This window comes from Scyliorhinus torazame, chromosome 5 (assembly GCF_047496885.1).
Source record: "Scyliorhinus torazame isolate Kashiwa2021f chromosome 5, sScyTor2.1, whole genome shotgun sequence".
Taxonomy (NCBI): Eukaryota; Metazoa; Chordata; class Chondrichthyes; order Carcharhiniformes; family Scyliorhinidae; genus Scyliorhinus; species Scyliorhinus torazame.
In genome coordinates this window covers 189,028,213-189,049,768 of record NC_092711.1, presented here as the reverse complement: position 1 = coordinate 189,049,768, position 21,556 = coordinate 189,028,213, and the positions used below count along the sequence as shown (strand labels likewise).

General features: G+C 53.4%; 1 protein-coding gene across 1 annotated transcript in view; it reads right to left on the bottom strand.

Moving 5' to 3' along the window:
* LOC140420835 (uncharacterized) overlaps nucleotides 1–21,556 on the bottom strand; it is an 89,466-nt gene that overhangs the window by 25,782 nt on the left and 42,128 nt on the right. The gene's annotated exons all lie outside the window — the stretch shown is intronic.

Below are 21,556 nucleotides of genomic sequence, written 5' to 3'. Positions count from 1 at the left end.
AGGGGACTCAACGGCCCAGTGAAAAGATCCAGAGTCCTCACCCACCGAAGAAATAAGAAAGCCGATGTAGTCTTCCTCCAAGACACGGCTGAGAGAACAGAACCGACTGCGGGTAAGAAAGGTCTGGGTGGGACAGACCTACCATTCCTGCTACTGGGCGAGGGCCAGGGGGGTGGCAATACTGATCAGCAAGAGGACGATGTTTAGGGCGACAAAGACGGTTATGGACCCAGAGGGACGGTATGTCATGGTCAGCGGGGCCCTGGATGGGGCACTGGTCGTACTAGTTAACGTGTAGGCACCCAACTGGGACGACACGAGCTTCATCAAAAAGACCATGGCAGAAATCCCCGACATAGCGACGCACCGACTAATCATGGGGGGGGACTTCAACTGTGTACAGGATCCAACGACTGACAGATCAAGCCCCAAAACGGGGAAAACCTCAAGCAAATCAAGGGAACTCAGTCACTTAATGGAACAGGTGGGAGCGGTGGACCCCTGAAGGTTCACCACCCGGGGGAGAAGGAGTTCTCCTTCTTCTCCCCAGTACACAAAACAACCAGAATTGACTTCTTTGTGGTGGGGAAAATGGTGCTTCCGGGGATAGACAAAGTGGAATACTCCGCAACTTTAATATCCGACCACGCTCCACACCTCATGATCGTGAGGCTGGAGACGGGCAGGGCCCAACTCCCCACATGGAGGTTGGACATCGCCCTAATGGCTGACAAGGCCTTCAACGAAAAGATATCGCAGGCCATAGCAGAGTACACGGAGAACAACCAGAACGGGGAGGTCTCACCCTCCACGTTCTGGGAAGTGTTAAAGGCCGTAGTAAGAGGGGAAATTATCGCTTTAAAAGCGCGAAGAGATAGAGTGGAAAGGGCGGCTAGGCAGCAGCTGGTCGACTCCATACTGGAGATAGATCGTAATTATGCCGAGGCCCCGACCGTAGAGCTCCTGGCGGAGAGGAAAGGGCTACAAATGAACTTTGATCTGCTCTCCACCAGAAAAGCAGTGCACCAACTCCACCAGGCATGTGGGACGCTACACGAACACGGAGACAAAGCCAGCGGCCTGTTGGCACACCAGCTGAGAAAGCAGGCAGCCACCAGAGAAATTGCGCAAATCAGGGATACCAGAGGCGCATTAAAAACAGAACCAGAAAAAATCAACAAAACCTTCAAGGTCTTCTACCAAGGGCTGTACACCTCAGAGCCCCCAATGGGAGAGTCCGGGATGAAACGGTTCCTTGATGGACTGGACATACCAGTCGTGGGGAGGGCAGAAAACGGCGCCTGGAAGCACCACCTGCGCTGGGAGAGATCATGGACAGCATTAGCTTCATGCAGGCGGGGAAGGCGCCGGGACCAGACGGGTTCCTGGCGGACTTCTACAAAACATTTGCGACTTCACTGGCCCTGCGCCTGCGGGAGATGTTAACAGACTCGCTAGCAAGGGGCACACTGCCACCCACGCTAGCACAGGCCTCAATCTCGCTGATACCTAAGAAAGATAAAGACCCATTTCACTGCTGAACGCAGATACCAAAATACTGGCCAAAATCCGAGCCAAAAGGCTAGAAGAATGCGTACCAGAGGTGGTCGCAGAGGACCAGACGGGCTTTGTCAAAGTTAGACAGCTAACCTCGAACATCAGGCACCTGCTGAACGTGATAATGACCCCCTCCGGGGAGAGAACACCAGAGGTGATCATCGCCCTAGACGCAGAAAAGGACTTTGTCAGGGTCGAATGGAAATACCTCATAGAGGTGCTGGAGTGGTTCGGCTTTGGAACAGGGTTCACCTCCTGGGTAAAATTCTGATACAACACTCCCATGGCGCGCGTACGGACGAACAACACCAACTCCCGATACTTCCAGCTGCACAGGGGCACCAGACAAGGATGCCCACTGTCCCCGCTGCTGTTCGCTCTAGCGATCAAGCCATTAGCAATACCGCTCAGAGCAGCAAAAAGCTGGAGGGGGATCCGAAGGGGAGGCAGAGAGCACAGAGTCTCACTCTATGCAGATGACCTGCTCCTCTACATTTTGGACCCACAAAGCAGAATGGGCGGAATCATCGCACTCCTGAAAGAGTTTGGCGCCTTCTCGGGCTACAAACTCAACATGAGAAAAAGCGAGATCTTCCCGGTACACCCACAAGGACAGCACAAACGGGACTGCCGTTTAAACAAGCCCGCCACAAATTCTGCTACCTGGGGATCCAAATAGCCCATGACTGGAAAGGGATCCACAAATGGGACCTCACCAGTCTGACAGAGGAAGTAAAAAGGGACCTGCAAAGATGGAACACACTCCCACTCTCTCTCGCGGGGAGAGTCCAGATGATCAAAATGAACGTGCTGCCCAGGTACCTCTTCCTATTCAGATCCATCACGATCTACATCCCCAAGGCCTTTTTCAAAGCACTGGACAAACTAATCATGGTGTTTGTATGAGGGCGGTAAGAATGCTAGGATCGCAAAGAAGGTCCTACAAGAAACAAAATCCAGGCAGGGGGCTAGCCCCCCCAAACCTACAATTCTACCACAGGGCGCCGACGGCCGAGTGAATAAGGAGATGGATCAGGGGCTGGTTTAGCACACGGCTAAATCGCTGGCTTTGAAAGCAGACCAAGGCAGGCCAGCAGCACGGTTCAATTCCCGTAACAGCCTCCCCGAACAGGCGCCGGAATGTGGCGACTAGGGGCTTTTCACAGTAACTTCATTTGAAGCCTACTTGTGCCAATAAGCGATTTTCATTTCATTTCATTTCATTTCAAGGAGCCAGAAGCCGAGTGGGTGCGGGCGGAAGAGGCCTCCTGCATGGGGACCTCCCTCCGGGCCATCGCCACGGTGGCGCTCCCATCCCCATCCAAAAAACACTCCAGCAGCCGGGTGGTGATCATAGAATCATAGAATTTACAGTGCAGAAGGAGGCCATTCGGCCCATCGAGTCTGTACCGGCTCTTGGAAAGAGCACCCTACCCAAGGTCAACACCTCCACCCTAGCCCCATAACCCAGTAACCCCACCCAACACTAAGGGCAATTTTGGACACTAAGGGCAATTTATCATGGCCAATCCACCTAACTTGCATATCTTTGGACTGTGGGAGGAAACCGGAGCACCTGGAGGAAACCCACGCACACACGGGGAGAACGTGCAGACTCCGCACAGACAGTGACCCAAGCTGGAATCGAACCTGGGACCCTGGAGCTGTGAAGCAATTGTGCTATCCACAAGGCTACCGTGCGGCCCCCAAATAGCCACCCTCCAGTCCTGGAACTAACTACGGCAGCAATTTGGCCTGACCAAAATGCCGGACAAAGCTCCCATCTGCAACAACCATAGGTTCACACCAGCACTGACTGATGCCACCTTTAAAAAGTGGGGATAGGACGGAGGGACACTGACAGTCACAGAGCTATACACGGACGGCAGGATCGCAACACTGGATAAACTGACAGAGAAATTCCAGCTAGCCTGGGAGAACGAGCTAAGGTACCTGCAACTCAAAAACTTCCTATGAAAGGAGACAAGGACGTACACACAACCGCCATGACAGACATTACTGGAAGAGTTACTGGACGCAAGCATACTAGATAAAGGGAACTGGAGTGTATGACCGACTGGTAGAAGGGGCCAACACCGTACTGGACGCAACAAGAAAGAAATGGGAGGAGGACTTGGGGATTGAGATAGGCTGATGGACAGCAGGTGATGGAATTTAAACTCAATAAAATATCTGGAATTAGAAGTCTAACAATGACCATGAAACCATTGCCGATTCACCCATCTAGTTCACCAATGTCCTTTAGGAAAGGAAATCTGCCATCCTTACCTGATCTCTCCCATACGTACCTCCAGACCCACAGCAATGTGGTTGACTCTTAAGTGCCCTCTGAAATGGCCAAGGAAGCCACTCAGTTGCATTCAACTCTACGAAAACAAAAAGTGGAATGAAACCGGACAGACCACCCAGCATCGAACCAGGCACCGGAAACGACAAACTCAACCTTGCAAAGTCCTCCCTACTAATATCTGGGGGTTTGTGCCAAAGTGGGGAGAGCTGTCTCACAGACTAGTTAAGCAACAGCCTGACATAGTCATACTCACAAAATCGTACCTTTCAGACAAAGTCCCGGACACCACTATCACCATTCCTGTTGTGTTCTGCCTCACCAGCAGGACAGACCCAGCAGAGGTGGGGGTACAGTGATTGTACAGTCGGGAGGGAGTTGCCCTGGGAGTCCTCAACATCAACACCGTACTGGACCCAACAAGAAAGAAATGGGAGGAGGACTTGGGGATTGAGATAGGGTGGGGACTCTGGAGCGAAGCACTGCATGGGGTCAACTCCATCTCCACGTGCGCAAGGCTCAGCCTGACGCAACTAAAAGTGGTACATAGAGCTCACTTAGCAAGAACCCGTATGAGTAGGTTCTTTCCAGAGGAGAGGATAGATGCAAACGGTGCCAAGGAGGCCCGGCCAACCATGCTCACATGTTCTGGTCTTGCCCCAGACTTGCAGGGTACTGGACAGTCTTCTTCGAGGCAATGTCCAAAGTGGTGGGGCTGAGGGTGGATCCATGCCCAAAAGTGGCGGTCTTCGGGGTTTCAGACCAGCCAGATCTATTCTTGGAGAGGAGGGCAGACACCCTTCGTAGAATCCTGTTTGGCTGGCGGTCAGCAGCACCACCCAAAGCTGCAGACTGGCTGTCCTACCTCTCAGAATCTCTCCAAATGGAGAAAATCAAATTCGCCATCCGAGGGTCAGACGACGGCTTCCACAAGGATCTTATCAAGGACACATAGCATTTCTTGTTCTGTGAAGATGTTATCAGTGGCTGTTAAAATACTCCCTAGTTTCTCATGAGGTAGTTTACACAGTTTGTAACTTATTGTTAAAGGAAAGTGGCTAGTTCGGCCATTTTGTGTCTTTAGTATTGCTTTAATAGCTAACAGCCATTTTGTGTCCTTCTGATATTAACAAGCATTGTGTATACACTATCTATTTCTACAAATTGCTTCTTCTGAACAGGCATCTAAGCCAATAAGTACCTTTTGTCTCATCAGAACTATTCAAAAGTAATATAGGAGCACAAATGTAGTTACAGTGCCACCTATAATTTATATCATAGTCCAGTATCAGAAAATGCCCTCCAACACCCCCTAAAATACAACAAACAATATCGCTGACCCAGACTCTTGATTTTGCGGGCTCCGAGTCTCTCCATCCCAGCAAGATCCGTCTCCGGGCCACCAGGGAGGAGAAGGCCAGGATATTGGCCTCCCTCCCCCCCTTTGCCCCCGGATCTTCCGATACCCCAAATATTGCGAATTCTGGACTCGGTGTTACCCTACCTTCCAGGACTTCCGACATAACATCTGGAAATACCTGCCAGTATTCCCTCAGTTTCGGACATGCCCAAAACAAATGAACATGGTTGGCCGGGCTACCCCCAGACCGCCCACATCTGTCCTCCACCTCCTAGAAGAACCTACTCATCCAAGCTACCGTCATGTCGGCTCTGTGGACTATCTTGAACTGAATCAAGCTAAGTCTAGCACAGGGCGAGGATGCATTTACCCTTTTCAAGGCTTTTTCCCACAGTTCAGTTTCCAGCTCCCCTCCTAGCTCCTCTTCCCACTGCCTCTTCACCTCTCTGACAGGGGCCCCTTCCCATTCTAACAATTCCCTGTATATGTCAGACACCTTCCCTCCTCCAATCCCTGTTTTTCACAGCACTTTATCCTGTAGTCCCCTCAGGGGGAGGCGAGGAAAGCTTGGGACCAGTCTCCGTACAAAGTTCCGCAATTGAAGATACCGAAACCCATTCCCACCCGGCAAATCAAACCCCTCCTCTAATGTCTCCAAGGTTGGAAAGCCCTCCGGGATGAATAGATCCCCAAACCCGCAATCCCTGCCCGCTGCCATACCTTAAAGCCCCCATCCAACCCCCCACACCCCCCTCCCCCCGGGACAAACCGGTGATTGTCACAGATCGGTGACCACACTGATGGTCTCATATGCTGCCTCCATTGCTCCCACACCCTCAGGGCTGCCACCACCACTGAACTTGTAGAGCACCGAGCCGGCGAGAATGGCAGGGGCGCCATCAGTAAAGCCTCCAGACTCGTACCTTTGCAGGATGCTGCCTCCATTTGCTCCCAGACCGACCCCTCCCCCACTACCCACTTCATGACCATCGATATGTTGGCAGCCCAGTAATAATTAATAAATCTCGGTAGAGCCAATCCCCCTTCCCTGCGGGCCCGTTCCAGGAGTGTCCTCTTTACTTTTGGGGTTTTACTCGCCCATATAAACCTCGATATCGCCACATTCATTCTTCTGAAAAAAGCCTTTGGGCCAAAAATCGGGAGATACAGAAAAAAGAAAAGCAGTCTCGAAAGGACCATCATCGTCACCGTCTGAACCCTCCCCGCCAGCATCAGTGGGAGCATGTCCCATCTACGGCAATCTTTCTCATTTGATCCACTGCTTTGCCCAAATTTAACTTGTGAAACTGCCCCCAATCCTTGGCCGCTTGAATCTCCAGATACCTAAAAGTCTTCCCAACCACTTTGAAAGGTAGCTCCTTCAGCCTCCTTTCCTGCCCCCGTGCCTGAATCACGAACATCTCGCTCTTTCCCATTTTTAACTTCGGTCATTCCCCCACCGGTTCCGTGATATAAAGCAGCAAATCGTCCGCCCCCCCCCCCCACCCCCCCCCCCCCCCACCCCCACCCCTCCCCCACCTCATTATACGTCTCCAGGTATTCGCTGCTGCCATTGCTAAGGGTTCAATGGCAAACAGTAATGGGGGGAGTGGGCACCCTGCCTTGTCCCCCGACAAAGACTAAAGTATTCTGACTGAACTCGGTTAGTTCTTACATTTTCCACCGGGGCCTGGTACAGTAGCCAGACTCACTCCACAAATCCCTGCCCAAACCCAAACCTGCCTAAAATGTCCCATCGATACTTCCACTCCACTCGGTCGAAAGCCTTCTCCGCGTCCATGGCAACTACCACCTCAGCCTCGCGCCCCTCCACTGGCATCATAATTACATTAAGAAGCCGTCTAATGTTGGGTGTCAGATGCCTGCCCTTTACAAATCCCGTCTGATCCTCCCCAATTATCTCCGGGACACAATCGTCTATTCGGGTGGCCAGGATCTTTGCCAATAGTTTGGCATCTACATTCAAGAGGGAGATTGGCCTGTACGATCCACAGCTCTCCGGATCCTTGTCACGCTTCTGGATGAGAGAAACTGATGCCTGTGATAACGTTGGGGGGAGTACTCCCAGCTCCTTGAACTCGTTGAAAGCCTTAACCAGGAGTGGCCCCAGTAACCAAAGAACTTCTTATAAAATTCCACTGGGAATCCATCAAGTCCCAGGGCTTTACCCGATTGCATCGCCCCCAGTCCACCTCCCGAAGCCCAATCGGGCCCCCAGGGCCTCCACCAGCTCCTCGTTTACCTTCGGGAACTCTAGCCTCCCCAGGAATTGATTCATGCCGTCCTCCTCAACCGGGGGTTCCGACTCGTATAGCTGGCTATAAAATTCCCAGAACACTTCATTCACCGCCCCCGGGTCCATCACCGTCTTCCCCCTCAAATCCTTTATTTTCCCTATTTCTCTCCTGCCGCCTGTTTCCTCAGCTGATATGCCAGCATCCTGCTAGCTTTAAGGTATGACCATATATTGCCCCTTTTACCCTCCTCAGCTGACCCTCCGCCTTTCCTGTGGAAAGGAGCCCAAACTCCATTTGAAGTCTCTGACGCTCCTGCAGGAGCTCCTCATTTGCAGACTCCGAATATCTCCTGTCCACCTGTAATGTTTCTCCTACCAATCTGTCCAGCTCCGACCGCTCAGTTTTATCCCCTTGTGCTCAAATCGAAATACATTCCCCTCTAATGACCGCTTTCAGTGCCTCCCAGACCACCCCAGCTGCAGCCTCTCCTGTGTCATTGATCTTTATGTACCCCCAAATGGCCCCTCTCACTCTCTCACAGATCTCCTCTGCTAACAGCCCTGTATCTAGTCTCCACTGTGAGCACTGGGACATGCCCGTGTCTGCCTATAGGTCTATCCAGTGTGGTGCATGATCTGAGACCATAATTGCTGAGTACTCAGTATCCTCAACCCCTGCTAACAGTGTTTTATCCTGCACAAAGAAATCTATCCTGGAGTATGCCTTATGTAAATGGGAGTAGAATGAATATTCCCTGATCCTTGGTCTCGCAAATCTCCACGGATCCATCCCTTCCATGTGCTCCAATAACCCACGCAGTTTCTTTGCCATTGCTGATAGCTTCCCCGACCTAACACACGACCGGTCCAACCTCGGGTCCAGGACCATATTAAAGTCACCCCCCCATGATCAGCCGGTGGGAGTCAAGGTCTGGGATCTTCCCCAGCACCTTCCTAATAAACGCGACATCATCCCAGTTTGGGGCATATATATTCACCAGCACCACTGCCATTCCATCCAGCTTCCCGCTAACCCTCCCGGGTCTGCCTCTATCGTCCCCACCTCGAATGTCACCCTTTTATTAATCAGGATAGCCACCCCCCTTGTTTTAAAATCCAGTCCTGAATGAAACACTTGCCCGGCCCATCCCTTCTTCAATCTAATTTGGTCTCCCAGCTTCAAGTGTGTCTCCTGTAACATAGCCATGTCCGCTTTTAACTGTCTCAGTGTGCGAACATACGAGCTCTCTTAACCGGCCCGTTCAGTCCACAAACATTCCATGTAACCAGTCTGGTCGGGTGGGCTTTTGCCCCCCTCCCCTGTCGGTCAACCATGACCGTTCCTAGGCCAGCTCCTAGCTTTGTTCCGCACCTCACTTGATCCGCCCCTCGGCGGCAACCGCCATCTGATCTCCATCTCCAGTCTCCTAACTGTCCCTTACCCAACCTCCCCCCCCCCCCCCCCCACCCCCCCCCCACTTTGTCTTTCCTCAGCTCTCCCCCCACTTTCCTCCCGTGAACCAGCTAGCTCAGCATCTCCCACCCTCTAGCGTCAAAAAACAAGAACAAACAAAGAACAAAGAAATGTACAGCACAGGAACAGGCCCTTTGCCCCTCCAAGCCCGTGGCGACCATGCTGCCCGACTAAACTACAATCTTCTACACTTCCTGGGTCCGTATCCCTCTATTCCCATCCTATTCATGTATTTGTCAAGATGCCCCTTAAATGTCACTATCGTCCCTGCTTCCACCACCTCCTCCGGTAGCGAGTTCCAGGCACCCACTACCCTCTGCGTAAAAAACTTGCCTCGTACATCTACTCTAAACCTTGCCCCTCTCACCTTAAACATATGCCCCCTAGTAATTGACCCCTCTACCCTGGGGAAAAGCCTCTGACTATCCACTCTGTCTATGCCCCTCATAATTTTGTAGACCTCTATCAGGTCTCCCCTCAACCTCCTTCGTTCCAGTGAGAACAAACCGAGTTTATTCAACCGCTCCTCATAGCTAATGCCCTTCATACCAGGCAACATTCTGGTAAATCTCTTCTGCACCCTCTCTAAAGCCTCCACATCCTTCTGGTAGTGTGGCGACCAGAATTGAACACTATACTCCAAGTGTGGCCTAACTAAGGTTCTATACAGCTGCAACATGACTTGCCAATTCTTATACTCAATGCCCCGGCCAATGAAGGCAAGCATGCCGTATGCCTTCTTGACTACCTTCTCCACCTGTGTTGCCCCTTTCAATGACCTGTGGACCTGTACTCCTAGATCTCCTTGACTTTCAATACTCTTGAGGGTTCTACCATTCACTGTATATTCCCTACCTGCATTAGCCCTTCCAAAATGCATTACCTCACATTTGTCCGGATTAAACTCCATCGGCCATCTCTCCGCCCAAGTCTCCAGACAATCTAAATCCTACTGTATCCTCAGACAGTCCTCATCGCTATCCGCAATTCCACCAACCTTTGTGTCGTCTGCAAACTTACTAATCAGACCAGTTACATTTTCCTCCAAATCATTTATATATACTACAAAGAGCAAAGGTCCCAGCACTGATCCCTGTGGAACACCACTGGTCACAGCCCTCCAATTAGAAAAGCATCCCTCCATTGCTACCCTCTGCCTTCTATGGCCTAGCCAGTTCTGTATCCACCTTGCCAGTTCACCCCTGATCCCGTGTGACTTCACCTTTTGTACTAGTCTACCATGAGGGACCTTGTCAAAGGCCTCCTCGAATAACTCTATCAAGTTAGTGAGACACGACCTCCCCTTCACAAAACCATGCTGCCTCTCACTAATACGTTCATTTGCTTCCAAATGGGAGTAGATCCTGTCTCGAAGAATTCTCTCCAGTAATTTCCCTACCACTGAAGTAAGGCTCACCGGCCTGTAGTTCCCTGGATTATCCTTGCTGCCCTTCTTAAACAGAGGAACAACATTGGCTATTCTCCAGTCCTCTGGGACATCCCCTGAAGACAGTGAGGATCCAAAGATTTCTGTCAAGGCCTCAGCAATTTCCTCTCCAGCCTCCTTCAGTATTCTGGGGTAGATCCCATCAGGCCCTGGGGACTTATCTACCTTAATATTTTTTAAGACACCCAACACCTCGTCTTTTTGGATCTCAATGTGACCCAGGCTATCTACACACCCTTCTCCAGACTCAACATCTACCAATTTCTTCTCTTTGTAGAATACTGAAGCAAAGTATTCATTTAGTACCTCGCCCATTTCCTCTGGCTCCACACATAGATTCCCTTGCCTATCCTTCAGTGGGCCAACCCTTTCCCTGGCTACCCTCTTGCTTTTTATGTACGTGTAAAAAGCCTTGGGATTTTGCTGAACCCTATTTGCCAAAGACTTTTCGTGACCCCTTCTAGCCCTCCTGACTCCTTGCTTAAGTTCCTTCCTACTTTCCTTGTATTCCACGCAGGCGACATCTGTTCCCAGCCTTTTAGCCCTGACAAATGCCTCCTTTTCCTTTTTGACGAGGCCTACAATATCTCTCATTATCCAAGGTTCCCGAAAATTGCCGTATTTATCCTTCTTCCTCACAGGAACATGCCGGTCCTGAATTCCTTTCAACTGACACTTGAAAGCCTCCCACATGTCAGATGTTGATTTGCCCTCAAACATCCGCCCCCAATCTATGTTCTTCAGTTCCCGCCTCATATTGTTATAATTAGCCTTCCCCCAATTTGGCACATTCATCCTAGGACCACTCTTATCGTTGTCCACCAGTACTTTAAAACTTACTGAATTGTGGTCACTGTTACCGAAATGCTCCCCTTCTGAACCATCTATCACCTGGCCGGGCTCATTCCCCAATACCAGGTCCAGTACCGCCCCTTCCCTAGTTGGACTGTCTACATATTGTTTTAAGAAGCCCTCCTGGATGCTCCTTACAAACTCCGCCCCGTCTAAGCCCCTGGCACTAAGTGAGTCCCAGTCAATATTGGGGATGTTGAAGTCTCCCATCACCACAACCCTGTTGTTTTTACTCTTTTCCAAATTCTGTCTACCTATCTGCTCCTCTATCTCCCGCTGGCTGTTGGGAGGCCTGTAGTAAACCCCCAACATTGTGACTGCACCCTTCTTATTCCTGATCTCTACCCATATAGCCTCACTGCCCTCTGAGGTGTCCTCCCGCAGTACAGCTGTGATATTCTCCCGAACCAGTAGCGCAACTCCGCCTCCCCTTTTACATCCCCCACTATCCCACCTGAAACATCTAGGGCGTCATTCTCCGACCCCCCAGCGGGTCGGAAAATGGCCGTTGGCCGCCATGAATCCCGCCCCTGTCGGTTGCCAAAGTCTCCGAAGGGAGAAAAGTCGGCGGGGCTTTAATGGCGCCGCTGATGTCGGAGAATGGCACGGGTCTTCGCAAGGCAGCCGATTTTGGGCCTGCCGATATTCTCCCTTCCGGATGGGCCCAAGTCCCGTCGACGTGATGACCGTTCACGTCGACGTAAATCAAAACTCCCTTTCATCGGCGTGAACCTGTGCTCCAGGTTCACGCCGACCAGCGTGGAGGTGAGTGACGGCCTGGGGGGTTGGCCGCTGGGCAGGCGATGGCGTGGCCGCAGTCTGAATGTGTGGGGTGAGGTGTGTCTCGGGTTGTGAGTGTGAGTGTGTGCGGCGGGGGGGGGGGGGAGTAAAGTGGGCTGGGCTCCGGGGGAGTGCCGGATGGGGTGTCCGTGCCGGGGAGGAGGATGGGGGGTCCGTGACGGGGAGGGGGGGTCCATGCCGGGGAGGGGGAGGTGGGGGTGTCCATGCCGGGGAGGAGGATAGGGGGTCCGTGCCGGGGAGGGGGATGGGGGGTCCGTGCCGGGGAGGGGGATGGGGGGGTGGGGTCCGTGCCGGGGAGGGGGATGGGGGGTCCGTGCCGGGGAGGAGGTTGGGGTCCGTGCCGGGGAGGGGGATGGGGGGTCCGTGCCGGGGAGGGGGATGGGGGGGGGGCAAGTGAGTTGGTCCACCTGGCCAGGTGCCAGCCTCCAACAGTCGGACCCATGCGGTCCATGCCACCTGGCTGGGGGGAAGGAGGGGATATGGGCAATGATGACATGTCGTGTCATTTCCCCCCCCCCCCCCCCCCCCGCCCCCCCCCCCACAGTCCGTCATGTTTTCCGATCATCCAGCGATGTTGGCCGCCGTGGCGGTAGCCGCTAATGGCCATGTTGCCCTGGATGAGGAGGAGGAGGAGGAGGAGCGTGCCAGAGAGGCGGCGCAGGCTGCCACAGAGGGGCAGGCGGCAGGCGCCCAGGCTGGAGGGACACCTGACCGACAGGACGAGGAGGGGGAGGAGGACATCGCGGCCCCATGGCAACGGAGGCACCCGAGGGCGCCCCGTGTGTGCCGGCCCCGGCAGTCATACCAGGACCTCACGGACCGGGAATGCAGGAGGAGACTCCAGATGAGGCGGAAAACCGTGGCACACATCTGCCACCTGCTGGCCCACCTGTCACCGCGTGGCACTGGCGGGGGACACCCTCTCCCCGTGTCCGTCAAGGTTACGGTTGCCCTGAACTTTTATGCAACGGGGTCATTCCAGGCACCGAGTGGGGACCTGACCGGCATATCGCAGACATCGGTGCATCGGTGCATCCGGGCAGTGACAGATGCCCTATATGCCATGGCGCACCGCTACATCCGCTTCCCTGTGGACCGGGCCAGCCAAGATGCCCGGGCCGTGGGCTTCTCTGCCGTGGCCAGGTTCCCCATGGTCCAGGGCGCGATCGATGGGATGCACGCCGCCGTGCGGCCACCTGCAGATAACAGGGCCGTATTCACCAATAGGAAGGGGACCTATTCGATGAACATACAGGTGGTCTGCGACCACCGCATGATGATCCTGCAAGTCTGCGCCCGTTACCCAGGCAGTGTACACGACTCATACGTGTTGTCGCGGTCATCCATCCCCGGCATGTACGAGGGACGCCATCCCCGGCTGAGGGGCTGGTTGCTGGGCGACAGGGGCTACCCATTGCGATCGTGGCTGATGACGCCTGTACGGAGGCCACGCAATGAGGTGGAGAACCGCTACAATGATGCCCATGTAGCGACAAGGGAGTGATAGAGAGGTGCTTTGGCGTGCTGAAGATGCATTTCAGGTGCCTGGACTTCTCTGGGGGCGCCCTCCAGTATCGGTCAGATAGGGTCGGCCGCATCATTGTGGTGTGCTGCGTCCTGCACAACATAGCCCAACAGAGGGGCGATGTGCCGCAGGCAGAGGAGGGCGGAGTGGAGGAGCAGCAGGAAGAGGCGCAGTCCTCCCCAGATGAGGGGGATGGGGGCAATGGTGGCTGTCCACCATTACCGGCTGGCCCAGTGGGCACGGGACAGACTGATAGCCGCCCGCTTCACTGACTAGATGGGCGTGGGAATCGGGTAGTATGGCCACAGACCGCACACCATGGCAACAGCCGCCCACCCACACCCCCCACCCACCCACCCACCCAGCACCCTCACCCCCCCTCCCCAACCCCACCCACCCCACCCGCATGCACACCACCCCCCCCATTGCCGATCCACCTGCGGCACAACGGGCCGGGCTCACACAGTTGCGGGTGGACGCGTGTCTATTGCAGGCCATGGAGGATGATGACAACCCGCCCTGCGGTGAGCTCCTGGCTCCACATCGTTGGATTATGTCTGACCCATGGCCACAGTACCACCATCCACCCGGACCATCCCTGCATGCGGCTGTGACACTGCAGCGCACGGTCCCGTCCTCTGCCCAGGGGGATGTTGATGGCGGCCCAGGGGGAAGGGGGCAGACTCACCTGGGGCTGAGGTAAGACCACCCCTCACATACACACTTGCACTCAACGTACATGACACCCCCGCACGCTTTGGACAGAGCACAAAGGCAGCTTCTGTAGGTGTAACATTGACTTTAAGAACCAAACGAGTTCATGCACGTTCCCTAGCCCCTAAAACTCATCTGTGGCCTGCACCCGTGCCAACTTACTCAGTGTCTAATTGTTTGGCCTTACGGGCCCTTTGACTACGTCTACGTGGTTCCCCAGACGGTACAGCAGAACTGGAGGTGGACTCCTGTGATTCCTGCCCTCTGACACTGGATCCCTTTGGCGGCCGTTTCCTGGGGCGTCCTGGCCTAGATGGGCCAGGCTGCGGCCCGGGCGACTGAGATGGCGAGCTGCCAGCCTGTCCTGCCCGTTGCCCACCCGATGCACCTGGGGCGGAAGGGGGGGAGTCCGAGGTGTCGCGGTGTTCCCGGACCTCCCCTACAGGGGGACCCGGGACGGACCACACCACCTCCTCCTCCCTCGGGGTGCCCAATGGCCCCCAGGCCTCTACATGGGTGGGGGATGCGAACGGACTGGCCATCCGACGCCCCCCCCGGCATCTGGCGCTGCCAGTCCTGGAGGCCCGTGCTGGTATCGACAGGGGTCTGCAGGTTTGCAGCCATGGAGCCCAGGGGGTTAGCAAACCCTGTCTGTGACAGTGCAACGCCGGCTCGCACATGGCCACCGGCGCCGATGCCCTCAGCGATGGCCTGCAGAGACTGGGCCATGGCCTGCAGAGACTGGGCCATGGCCTGCAGAGACTGGGCCATGGCCTGCAGAGACTGGGCCATGGCCTGCAGAGACTGGGCCATGGCCTGCTGAGACTGGGCTATGGGCTGCTGAGACTGGGCTATGGCCTGAGACTGGGCCATGGCCTGCTGAGACTGGGCTATGGTGTTGAGCGCCTCTGCCATCTGGCGCTGGCACTGGCTCGTGGCTTCCTGTGAGAGGGCAGCTATGTCCTGGGCCACAGACGCCGGCTGCACGGAAAGCCCCAGGCCTCGCAAACCGTTCCCCATGTCTGACACCGTCGCACCCATTGCCTCCACCGCGGACGCCACCCGTGCGGTGTCGGCCTGGGTCGCACGCATGACCGGCACCACTTCCAGCTCCTGGACGCGGGTGGACTCCTCCACCTGCGACTGCAGCCGCCGCAAGCCGGCCGTCACCCTCTTCGCTCGTCTCCGGGTCGGTGGTTGCATCGGATCTATGTGTGGGTGTGGAAACTCCAGGAACCCGGGATCCATCTGGGCGGCTGATGTTCGCTTGAGCTGGGCTGCCCTCCGACCGCCCGGCCCCTCTGCTGCTCCTACCTCCACCTGCTGTACCGGGGCGGCTGTGTTGTGCGCACCAGTGAGTGTACCAGACGCCGCATCACTAAAGTGCCCAACCGAGGTGAGTGTTTCTGCGATGGTGGAGGGTGTTGGTGACAGAAGTGGCGTTGTGTCATGCTCTTCGTCCCACTCTGAGTCCATGGCACTTTGGGGTGGGGGTTCGTCTCCACCCATCCACTCTGAGTCACTGTCCGGTACTTTGTCTTCCTGGGTAATGCTGTCCCGGGTAGGAGTGTCCTGGGTAGTGGTGTCCTGGGTAGTGGTGTCCTGGGTAGTGGTGTCCTGGGTAGTGGTGACCTGGGTAGTGGTGTCCTGGGTAGTGGTGTCCTGGGTAGTGGTGTCCTGGCTCGGATGTGACGGGGGCCTGTGGCTGCCCCCCTCGTCGCTGGGTGGCACACGCCTGCGTCGTCGCTCCCGCACGTGACGGGGGTGTCGTCTCCCTGTTGCTCCAGGTCTCTCCGTCTTCCGTGGTGTGCGAGGGGCATCCTGCGGGCGTCGCATGCCGGAGGGTACGGGTCTCTCCGTCTCCCGTGGTGTGCGAGGGGCATCCTGCGGGCGTCGCATGCCGGAGGGTCCGGTCTCTCCGTCTCCCATGGCCTCCGAGGGGCATCCTGCAGGCGGTCTGCATCTGCGGGGACGGGTGCCTCGACGTTTGCTCCTGCGATACACAATGAAGCATGCATGGTTAGACACGCAGGCAGTGATCAGGTGATATGGGGGAGGGGGGATATGGGGGAGGGGGGATATGGGGGAGGGGGGATATGGGGGAGGGGGGATATGGGGGAGGGGGGGATATGGGGGAGGGGGATATGGGGAGGGGGGATATGGGGGATATGAGGGAGGGGGGATATGGGGGAGGAGGGATATGGGGAGGGGGGATATGAGGAGGGGGGATATGGGGGAGGGGGGATATGGGGAGGGGGGATATGGGGGATGGGAGAGGGGGGATATGGGGGAGGGGGGATATGGGGGAGGGGGGATATGGGGAGGGGGATATGGGGGAGGGGGGATATGGGGAGGGGGGATATGGGGGAGGGGGATATGGGGGAGGGGGGATATGGGGGAGGGGGGGATATGGGGAGGCTCACCCTGCCTGCTCTGACGAGGTCGTTCACCTTCTTGTGGCACTGGGTGCCTGTCCGTGGTGTCAGGGCCGCAGCGGTGACGGCCTCTGCCACCTCCCTCCACAGACGCCAGCTGTGGCGTGGGGCAACTTTGCGGCCGTGCCCGGGATACAGGGCGTCCCTCCACTGCTCCACTGCGTCCAGGAGCGCCTCCACATCCCATGACTGGAACCTCGGGGCTGAGCGGCGGCCAGCCATCCAGTCGGGTGTTCCGGTCGGGTGTTCCGGTCGGGTGGGGGGGAGCAGCGCAGCCTTATGAGCCGTCACGCGTGAACCACGTGTGCAAGCGCGGATCCCGTCACGTCGCTGCTAGCCCATTTCGGGCCGGAGACTTTTGAACCATTTTTCCGGCGTGACGCAAGTCAGATTTGCGCCGTTTTTTGCGCCGATCGGCGGACTTTGCACCGATAGCGGAGAATTTCGCCCCTAAATCCTGGAACGTTTAGCTGCCTATCCTGCCCTTCCCTCAACCAGGTCTCTGTAATGGCAACAACATCATAGTTCCAAGTACTAATCCAAGCTCTAAGTTCATCTGCCTTACCCGTAATACTTCTTGCATTAAAACATATGCACTTCAGGCCACCAGACCCGCTGTGTTCAGCAACTTCTCCCTGTCTGCTCTGCCTCAGAGCCCCACTGTCCCTATTCCCTCGTTCTCCCTCAAAGTTACTGTTAACTATCTGTTTCCTAGCACTAGATTTCTAATAGAAATGTGAAAGCTAAATATAGTACTCTCCGATCTCTGGCTTAGATACCCCTCTAAATTATAATTAAATAATTATGTTTAATTAGTTACCAATGCTTAATTTTTTTAATTTAGTGTAGATTCCCAACCAGCCACTCAGGCCACAGCTTTTCTGTGATGTCACTTCAGTTTCCCCCCGACACACACAATTTGAAAAAGGTATAAAAGTAAAAACGAGTAAAAATCACTTACTTACCTTCTTACCTTCTGAGTGTCTTAGATGTTCTCAGTTCTCTCCCTGACAGAGACTGCTCCTCCACCTCCGAACCTTGACCTGCACAATGCTAATAATATAATATAATAATAATATAATATGGCACTTACCTCACACCAATGGGTCTTATTATTAGGTTAGAGGAGGAGGGCGGGTGGGAGACACTACACGTGTCTCGGGTTTCCTCTCCACCAGAATTTATTGGTTGGGGGGGGGGGGTCTTCCCAGAAGTCCGCGGGTCGAAAAAAATAAAACAGAAAATAAGTGTTTTTTTAAAAGGATAAACTTACCTCCCGGAAATCACTTGCGCACCGCTCCCGCTGAAATCGACTGGCCTGTTCCTGTGAAGGTAAGTGTTTTTAAAGGATAAACTCACCTCCCAGAAATCACTTGCGCACCGCTCCCGCTGAAATCGACTGGCCTGTTCCTGTGAAGGTAAGTGTTTTTAAAGGATAAACTTACCTCCCAGAAATCACTTGCGCACCGCTCCCGCTGAAATCGACTGGCCTGTTCCTGTGAAGGTAAGTGTTTTTAAAGGATAAACTTACCTCCCAGAAATCACTTGCGCACCGCTCCCGCTGAAACCTGCCGACTGCCAGATTCTATCACACCGAGCAATAACACAAGCACTCAACACAGTAACAACAATCCCAAAAAGCAAACAAACCATCCCCCAATGCGCAGGCAGTGAGGCAAACCCCTCCCCTTTAACCGATTCGTATCAGTCCCATCACCGTCAAACAGAATCAAACACAATACAAGAAGCTTTAAGCAGCTTAAGCAAAAGTATGCCTGCAAGAATCAACCATCTTATTAACAGAAAGGAAAACACCCCGTCGCAACTCTTGTACATAAAACAATAAATCACAATCAAGTTACACAAGAAGTGGAAGAGAAAAAAAAAATGTTTCTTCTGCGACTTAACTCACAGAATTAAAAAGCCTGAAATTTTTAACAAGACACAACAGAACACAGAACCATTTTTCTCACCTCCCCGCCACCCGTCCCTTCCCCCAAACTCAGACCACCACAGTTTGAGTTTAAAAGTCGTTAAACCAGATTGCCGGATTCTATCCCCCCCCCCCTTTGACTGATTCTTATCAGTCCCATCACCTTCAAACAGCATCAAACACAAAAGAAGAAGCTTCAAACTTCAGCAAAATTATGCATGCAAGAATCAACCATCTTTCTTGCAGAAACTAAAACACCCCATCGCATCTTAAAAGTTCTTCCCTCTGTAATCCAGTACATAAAGCAATAAATCAAAATCAAATTACACAAGACAAGAAGAGAGAAAAGAAAAAAAAAGAAAACACCAAAACCCTTTTCTTCCCGAACATCGCAACTTAACTCACAGAATTAAAAGACCGAAATTTTAACAAGACAAAGCAAAACACAGAACCATTTATCTCACCTCCTCGCCACCCTGTCCCTTCCCCCAAACTCAGTCCACCACAGTTTGAGTTTAAAAGTCTTTAAACCAGATTGCCAGATTCTATCCCTCCCCTTTGACCGATTCTTATCAGTCCCATCACCTTCAAAGAGAATCAAACACAATAGAAGAAGCTTAAGCAAAATTATACATGCAAGAATCAACCATCTTTCTTACAGAAAATAACACACCCTGTCGCAACTTTAAAGTTCTTTCCTCTGTGATCCAGTACATAAAGCAATAAATCAAATTACACAAGACAAGAGAAAAGAAAAGAGAGAATTTTCTTTTTTTAAATAAAACCCTTTTCTTCCCAAACATCGCAACCTAACTCACAGAATTAAAAGACTGAAATTTTAAACAAGACAAAGCAAAACATAGAACCATTTTTATCACCTCCCCGCCATCCTGTCCCGTCCCCCAAACTCAGCCCACACAGTTAGAATTTAAAAGTCCTTAATCCATATTATTGTCTTTCATAAAAGTAGCCACCTCTTCCAGAGAATTAAAGTACAGCTCCCGGTTCTCGTAGGTCACCCAAAGATGCGCCGGGTATAACAGTCCGAATTTAATGTCTTTCTCAAACAGGGCTGCCTTAACTTTGTTGAAACTTGCTCTCCTCTTTGCGAGTTCTGGTCCCCAGTCTTGATCCACCCAGATCTCTGATTCTTCCCACATGTACCGTTTCATCTGCCTGGCCTACTTTATGATACGCTCCTTGTCGAGGAATCGATGTAGCCTCACCACCATGGCCCTCGGGGGCTGATGACCCTGAGGGGGCTGACGTATGAGCACCCTATGCAACCGGACCACCTCCAGCGGTTTGACAAACACATTGGCCCCGACCATCTCCTGCAACATCTTCCCCACATGCGCTCCCGCATCTGATCCCTCCTTTCCCTCTGGCAGCCCGACGATTCGGATATTTTGCCTGCGAGACCAGTTCTCCAAGTCTTCTACTTTATCTAGCAGCTATTTCTGGCTGTATTGTAGTATGCTAATTTCCAAAGTCATTGCACTGGACTCCTCCTCTCGTTCAGTCGCCAGCTCCTGCAACTTTAGAATCTCCTGTCCCTGTGTCATCATTTTCTCCTCCACCCGGTCAACCACCTCCTTAATCGAGGCTATCATCTGGATTACATCTTCTGTACACTCCTTGCGATGCCGGGAGATTTTCTCATCCAGGTACTCGACCCATTGCTCCATCGACCAGTGAGCTGACGTGGACACACCGAGTGGATGATCTATCTCGGTCGCCTCCGGAGGTCCCCAGCAACACAGATGTCAGTATTCAGCCAATACGATTCACTCTATGTGATATCACAAAATGGCTGAAGGCACTGGATACTGTAAAGGCTGTGGACCCTGACAATATTCCAGCAACAGTACTGAAGACTTGTACTCCAGAATTTGCTGCACCCCTAGCCTAGCTGTTCCCGTACAGCTACAACACTGGTATATACCCGGAAATGTGGAAAATTGCCCAGGTGTGTCCTGTGCACAAGAAACAGGACAAATCCTCTAACCTAATAATAAAACCCATTGGTCTGAGGTAAGTACCATATTTTTATTATATTATTATTATTTTTTATAAAAATTTAATTTAGTTGTTAGCCAGATCTTGGTAGAAAGTTAGAGGAATGGCAGGGAAGGGAGTGCAATGTTCCTCCTGCAGGATGTTTGAGGTGAGGGATGCAGTTAGTGTCCCTGCTGATTTTACCTGCAGGAAGTGCTGCCATCTCCAGCTCCTCCAAGACCGAGTTAGGGAACTGGAGCTGGAGTTGGAAGAACTTCGGATCATTCGGGAGGCAGAAGGGGTCATAGATAGCAGCTTCAGGGAATTAGTTACACCAAAGATTGGAGATAGGTGGGTAACTGTAAGAGGGACTGGGAAAAAACAGTCAGTGCAGGGATCCCCTGCGGTCGTTCCCCTGAGAAACAAGTATACCGCTTTGGATACTTGTGGGGGGGACGACTTACCAGGGGTAAGCCATGGGGTACGGGCCTCTGGCACGGAGTCTGTCCCTGTTGCTCAGAAGGGAAGGGGGGAGAGGAGCAGAGCATTAGTAATTGGGGACTCTATAGTCAGGGGCACAGATAGGAGATTTTGTGGGAGCGTGAGAGACTCACGTTTGGTATGTTGCCTCCCAGGTGCAAGGGTACGTGATGTCTCGGATCGTGTTTTCCGGGTCCTTAGGGGGGAGGGGGAGCAGCCCCAAGTCGTGGTCCACATTGGCACCAACGACATAGGTAGGAAAGGGGACAAGGATGTCAGGCAGGCTTTCAGGGAGCTAGGATGGAAGCTCAGAACTAGAACAAACAGAGTTGTTATCTCTGGGTTGTTGCCCGTGCCACGTGATAGTGAGATGAGGAATAGGGAGAGAGAGCATTTAAACACGTGGCTACAGGGA